Source organism: Schistocerca cancellata, chromosome 3, assembly GCF_023864275.1.
Source record: "Schistocerca cancellata isolate TAMUIC-IGC-003103 chromosome 3, iqSchCanc2.1, whole genome shotgun sequence".
Taxonomy (NCBI): domain Eukaryota; kingdom Metazoa; phylum Arthropoda; class Insecta; order Orthoptera; family Acrididae; genus Schistocerca; species Schistocerca cancellata.
This window is the reverse complement of record NC_064628.1, coordinates 577,047,953-577,053,952: the sequence shown is the minus strand read 5'-3', so window position 1 is coordinate 577,053,952 and position 6,000 is coordinate 577,047,953. Positions and strand designations below refer to the sequence as shown.

At 47.5% G+C, this 6,000-nt stretch overlaps 1 long non-coding RNA gene across 1 annotated transcript in view; it reads left to right on the top strand.

Moving 5' to 3' along the window:
* Nucleotides 1-299: 299 nt before the first annotated feature.
* LOC126175430 (uncharacterized) overlaps nucleotides 300-6,000 on the top strand; it is a 96,486-nt gene continuing 90,785 nt past the window's right edge. Inside the window, exon 1 of the long non-coding RNA XR_007535563.1 lies at nucleotides 300-439. This is a non-coding gene — a long non-coding RNA (uncharacterized LOC126175430). The remainder of the gene's footprint in view (nucleotides 440-6,000) is intronic.

The window sequence follows — 6,000 nt, the reverse complement described above, 5'->3', positions numbered from 1 at the left end:
GCGGTGGTGGGCGCAGAAGGGTCTGTGCGTGAGCCTGCCTGGAGCCGCCGTCAGTGCAGATCTTGGTGGTAGTAGCAAATACTTCAGCGAGGCCCTGGAGGGCAGACGCGGAGAAGGGTTTCGTGTGAACAGCCGTTGCACATGAGTCAGTCGATCCTAAGCCCTAGGAGTAATCCGATGTTGATGGGTGCGGTCCTTGTCACGCCTTTTACTTCCTCTAAATGATCAAGTTTGGTCATCTTTCCGGTAGCATCGGCAACGACAGAGTCGATGCCGTGTACCAGTCCAAAGACCTGACTAAATAATTCAATCGGTAGTAGCGATGGGCGGTGTGTACAAAGAGCAGGAACGTAATCAACGCGAGCTTATGACTCGCACTTACTGGGAATTCCTCGTTCATGGGGAACAATTGCAAGCCCCAATCCCTAGCACGAAGGAGGTTCAGCGGGTTACCCCAACCTTTCGGCCTAGGAAGACACGCTGATTCCTTCAGTGTAGCGCACGTGCGGCCCAGAACATCTAAGGGCATCACAGACCTGTTATTGCTCAATCTCGTGCGGCTAGAAGCCGCCTGTCCCTCTAAGAGCTAAAGTAATCGCTGACAGCACGAAGGATGTCACGCGACTAGTTAGACGCTAGAGTCTCGTCCGTTATCGGAATTAACCAGACAAATCGCTCCACCAACTAAGAACGGCCATGCACCACCACCCAACGAATCAAGAAAGAGCTATCAATCTGTCAACCTTCCGGTGTCTGGGCCTGGTGAGGTTTCCCGTGATGAGTCAAAGTAAGCCACAGGCTCCACTCCTAGTGGTGCCCTTCCGTCAATTCCTTTAAGTTTCAGCTTTGCAACCAAACTTCCCCCGGAACCCAAAGCTTTGGTTTCCTGGACGCTGCCCGCCAAGTCATGGGAGGAACTGCAGCGGACCGCTGGCTGACTTCATTTATGGTTAGAACTAGGTCCGTATCTGATCGCCTTCGAACCTCTAACTTTCGTTCTTGATTAATGAAAACATACTTGCTTGCTTTCGCTTCTGTTCGTCTTGCGACGATCCAAGAATTTCACCTCTAACGTCGCAATACGAATGACCCCGCCTGTCCTATTAATCATTACCTCGGGTTCCGAAAACAAACAATATAGAACCGAGGTCCTATTCCATTTTTCCATGCACACAGTATTCAGGTGGGCTTGCTTGCTTTAAGCACTCTAATTTGTTCAAAGTAAACGTGCCGACCCACCGAGACACTCAATAAAGAGCACCATGGTAGGATTTCATCGGGGTCCGCCTCGGGACGCACGAGCACGCATGAGGCGGTCGCACGACTTCGGCTTGCCCCACCAGCAGGACGTCCCACGATACATGCCAGTTAAACACCAGTGGTGAACCAACAGTGTGGGACACAAATCCAACTACGTGCTTTTTAACCGCAACAACTTTAATATACGCTATTGGAGCTGGAACTACCGCAGCTACTGGCACTAGACTTGCCCTCCAATTGATACTCGTTAAAGGATTTAAAGTGTACTCATACTCACGAGCACGCACGAGGCGGTCGCACGCCTTCGGCTTGCCGCACCAGCAGGACGTCCCATGATACATGCCAGTTAAACACCGGTGGGTGGTGAACTAACAGTGTGGGACACAAATCCAACTACGTGCTTTTTAACCGCAACAACTTTAATATACGCTATTGGAGCTGGAACTACCGCAGCTCCTAGCACCAGACTTGCCCTCCAATAGATACACGTTAAAGGATTCCGATTACGGGGCCTGGGATGATTCTTGTATCGTTATTTTTCGTCACTACCCCCCCCCCCCCCCCCCGTGCCGGGAGTGGTTAATTTGCGCGCCTGCTGCCTTCCTTGGATGTGGTAGCCATTTCTCAGGCTCCCTCTCCGGAATCGAACCCTGATTCCCCGTTACACGTTACAACCATGGTAGGCGCAAAACGTACCATCGACAGTTGATAAGGCAGACATTTGAATGTCGTGTCGCCGATACAAGGACCGTGCGATCAGCCCAAAGTTATTGAGAGTCACCAAAGCAAACGGACCGGACGAGCCGACTTATCGCTTTTCAACTAATAAAAGCGTCCCTACCATCTCTGGTCGGGCCTCTGCTTTTTTTTTAAATAATCTTTATTAACAACATCTATAATATTAATACAAAAGGAACCCACCACCTTAATGATTAGTGGGTCATAATAATACTACTATGTTATATGTTCAGAAGCTATTTTCGTTGTTATTACAATAGTACTATGTTTATTATTGTGAGCTACAGACAGGATACAATACAGGCTAATAGGCAGACTACAGCTATTAATCTATACTACTTACTAATTGTTAGTTTTCTTACCTACTTGTTGATTCCTAACTGCCTGCAGCGTTACTGCAGTGTCAGCGTAGATATAAACCTACTACTTTAGGCCCGGCTCATCGAGTTAATCCTGATGAGCGTGCCCCTGACACTGGGCAGGCCAAGATCTTTTGTCATTGCAGGTTCCTAACTTAATATCTATATCTAAAGCTACAACTACTGTACTAACCTATGTCGATTCCGGTGCTTTTGGTCTAGATTAGTGTACCCCGGTCCTCCTAGTCCTGCACGTGGCGGATTGCAACTGAAAAGTCGACATGTCCACGCACAGGCGGTATAGGATCAGGGTAATTGGACACGTTCAGTATTTGTCTTTAGTCGTGAAAGTCCCTCAAGTATGCTGTCAGTACTTTCCGTGATACCTCGTTTGCCAGACTATTTAGAGTTTCAAAAGTCTCTTCATGTCTTAATGGTTCATAAGTATTGTTATGTGGAAGCTGTTGTCTTAGTGTGACTGCTACATCATCGAAAAGGGGGCACTCGTAATCCACATGGTCGGGAGTGCCCTCCGATGCGCCACAGTCACACTCGGGTGTACCCTTTTTCCCAAACCGACGCAAGTATGTCGGGTAGGGCTCATGACCAGTGAGAAAGTGTATTAGACTCCGTGTTGGCTCGAAGTACTTCATCCCTAACCTTTCTTTTACATTTGGCAGGAACCCAAAGGTTCTTCTGCCAGTTTCATCCGTTTCCCAAGACTGCTGCCATAAGTCCTCACCCCTTCTGCGTATTTCTCCCTTCTACCTCACCAGTGCTCCCACGATATTCTCTATTTTCGTGTTGTTCCCCTTCTTAACCCAATACCATGCTGATTGCTCCCGTATTTTTATATCTAATGGACAGAGCCCCATTATTATGAATAGTGCACTTCCTGGGGATCTTTTGTACGCTCCTATAGATCTTAATAGCATGTTTCTCTGTACTCTTCTCACTGCCATAGCAGGCACCACCCTCATGAGCCTATGTACCCAGACTCCCGACCTGTAACCCACTATTGACGTTAATATACTATTGTGATACAGCTTGATTAGGTGCAGTGGAAGGTGGAATCGTTTGTGGCCTATGGAAGTAAGGTTGTTAAGTACTTGTAGTGCTTTTTGGGTTACGGACTCAATGTGCCTTCCAAAGTTCCACCTTTCATCGATGATGACGCCCAAGTAGGGAGTCTCTTATCGTCTTATAACTGGTGAGCCTTCAATTCTGACTGTAGAGTTCCTTACCAGCTGTACCTTCAGTAATAAGTACGTCGATTTTGTTGGTGTGATCGTCTTCTTAGTATTTGTACACCACAGTTTTTTGGCTCGATGTCCTCGTGGCTCCGGCTGCCAACCAGTAGAAGGAGGTCATCTGCATAGGCTATCACCTCTAGCGCTTCTTCACTCTGTTGCAAACTATCTAAAAGTGGTTCCATATGGACTCTGGTTTTTTTTTTTAAATTCTTTATTAATAATAACCATCATAATTATACAAGTTAACCCACTTCCTTAAGCTCATTAGTGGGTCCTAATAGTTATACATTTATATTGAATTGTGCAGCTAGTTATTGGTTTTATAGTGAGCTACAGTTACATTAACAACAATGGGCACTTAATATCTATATCTACTGTTTATGCCTAATTCCTATAACTAATTGATCTTATGTATATTCTGCAGCGTCACATGTGTGCCAGTAAGAATATAAACCTACTTAATATGCCTTGTTCTTCGAGCTAACCCCGAAGAACATGCCCCTGGCACTGGGCAGGCCTCGACTTTATAATTCGCTGCAGTACCTATTCTAATTTCCTAAAAACTAAGTCCTACAAACTAACTTATCCTACGTCATATCTGGTGTGTCTTAATCGGTGGTTGGTCCCTACTCCCCCTAGTCCTGTACATGGCGGATTCCAACTCGGGTGAAGTCAGCCAGTCCACGCACAGGCGGTATGGGACTAGGGCTCTTGGTCACAATCGGTAATTATTATCCTTGTTATTACTGTCTCTCTCTTAAATATTCAGTTAAAACTTTTCGTGATACCTCGTTTGCCAAGGTATTTAGAGGCTGAAAAGTTTCCTCTCGTCTAAGTAGTTGATATGTGTCATGGTTAGGAAGTCTGTCTCGTAATGTGTTTGCGACATCATTGAAGAGGTGACATTCGTAAACAACATGTTCGGGTGTACCCTCCGGATCGCCACAGTCGCACGCTGGTGTTGCCCTTTTCCCAAATCGACATAAGTATGTCGGGTAGGGTCCATGGCCAGTGAGGAAGTGAATCAGACCTCGTGTAGGCTCGAAGTATTTCATACCCAGGCGTTCCCTCACATCAGGTAGAAACTGGAAGGTTCGTCGTCCAGCCTCTTCTGCAGCCCAAGTCTCCTGCCAGAGTTCCTCCCCTCTTCTCCTTATTTCTCTTTCGTCCCCCACTCTGATACCCATAATATCTACAATCTTTACGTAATTATCCCTTTTGGCCCAATACCAGGCCGCCTGTTCCCTTATTTTGATGTCCAGAGGGCAGAGCCCCATTATGACTAATAGGGCCCCCCCTGGAGATGTTCTGTAAGCACCCACAGCTCTTAGTAGCTTGCTTCTTTGGACCCTTCTCACTGCCATGGCGGGCACTACCCTCGTGAGCCTGTGCGCCCAGACTCCCGAGCCGTAGCCCACGACTGATGTTAGGATGCTGTTGTGATATAGTCTGATTAAGTGTGGAGGAAGATGAAATCTTTTATGACCTATTGAGATGAGATTGTTTAGTATCTGAAGGGCTCTCTGGGTGACGGTATCAATGTGCTTGCCCAAGCTCCACCTCTCATCAATGATGACTCCTAGGTAGCGTGTCTCGCGTCGTCTAAGAACTGGTGAACCGTCTATTCTGACTGTCGGATTTCTGATGAGATGTCCTTTTAGCAAGAGGTAAGTAGATTTGCTGGGCGATATCGTCATTTTGGTCGCGTGGCACCACTGTTGAAGTTTGTCTAGTGCTGTCGCTATCTTTGGTTCAATGTCTTCACGGTTGCGACCGCCAACCAACAGGAGGAGGTCATCCGCGTAAGCTATCACCTCTAGCACCTCTTCACTCTGTTGTAATCTATCTAACAAAGGCTCCATGTGGATGTCCCAGAAGAGGGGTCCTAAGACGGAGCCTTGGGGACATCCTTTAGTGATTGTCTTGCCAACTCTTTCGCTAGAGGATGATAGCCAGACCTCCCGATCCTCGCAATAGCTCCTCAGGCAACCATATAGCGGCCCTGGACACACTTTCTCCCGCAGGCAGGAGAAGAGCGAAGGCCACCACAGGTTGTCGAAGGCGCCACTGATGTCAACCATGATGCCAACCACGTATTTGTGCGGGGTCGAGCCACAGACCTCGGCCGCCAGGGCGATTGCATCAGACGCCGACCGCCCCGGCCTGAAACCGAACTGCCTGCTACTCATCCCGCACAACACTCGGTGTGCTGTCAGTCTGTCAGCCAGCAATTTTTCCAGTATTTTGCCAAATATATCCAGTAGGCAAATCGGCCTGTAGGATTTCGCTTCTGCTGGATCCTTATCTGGTCCTTTCTTTATGATGACTACATGTGCCATTTTCCATTTCTTAGGGAACTTACGCTGTCTAAGGCATTCATTGTACAAGTG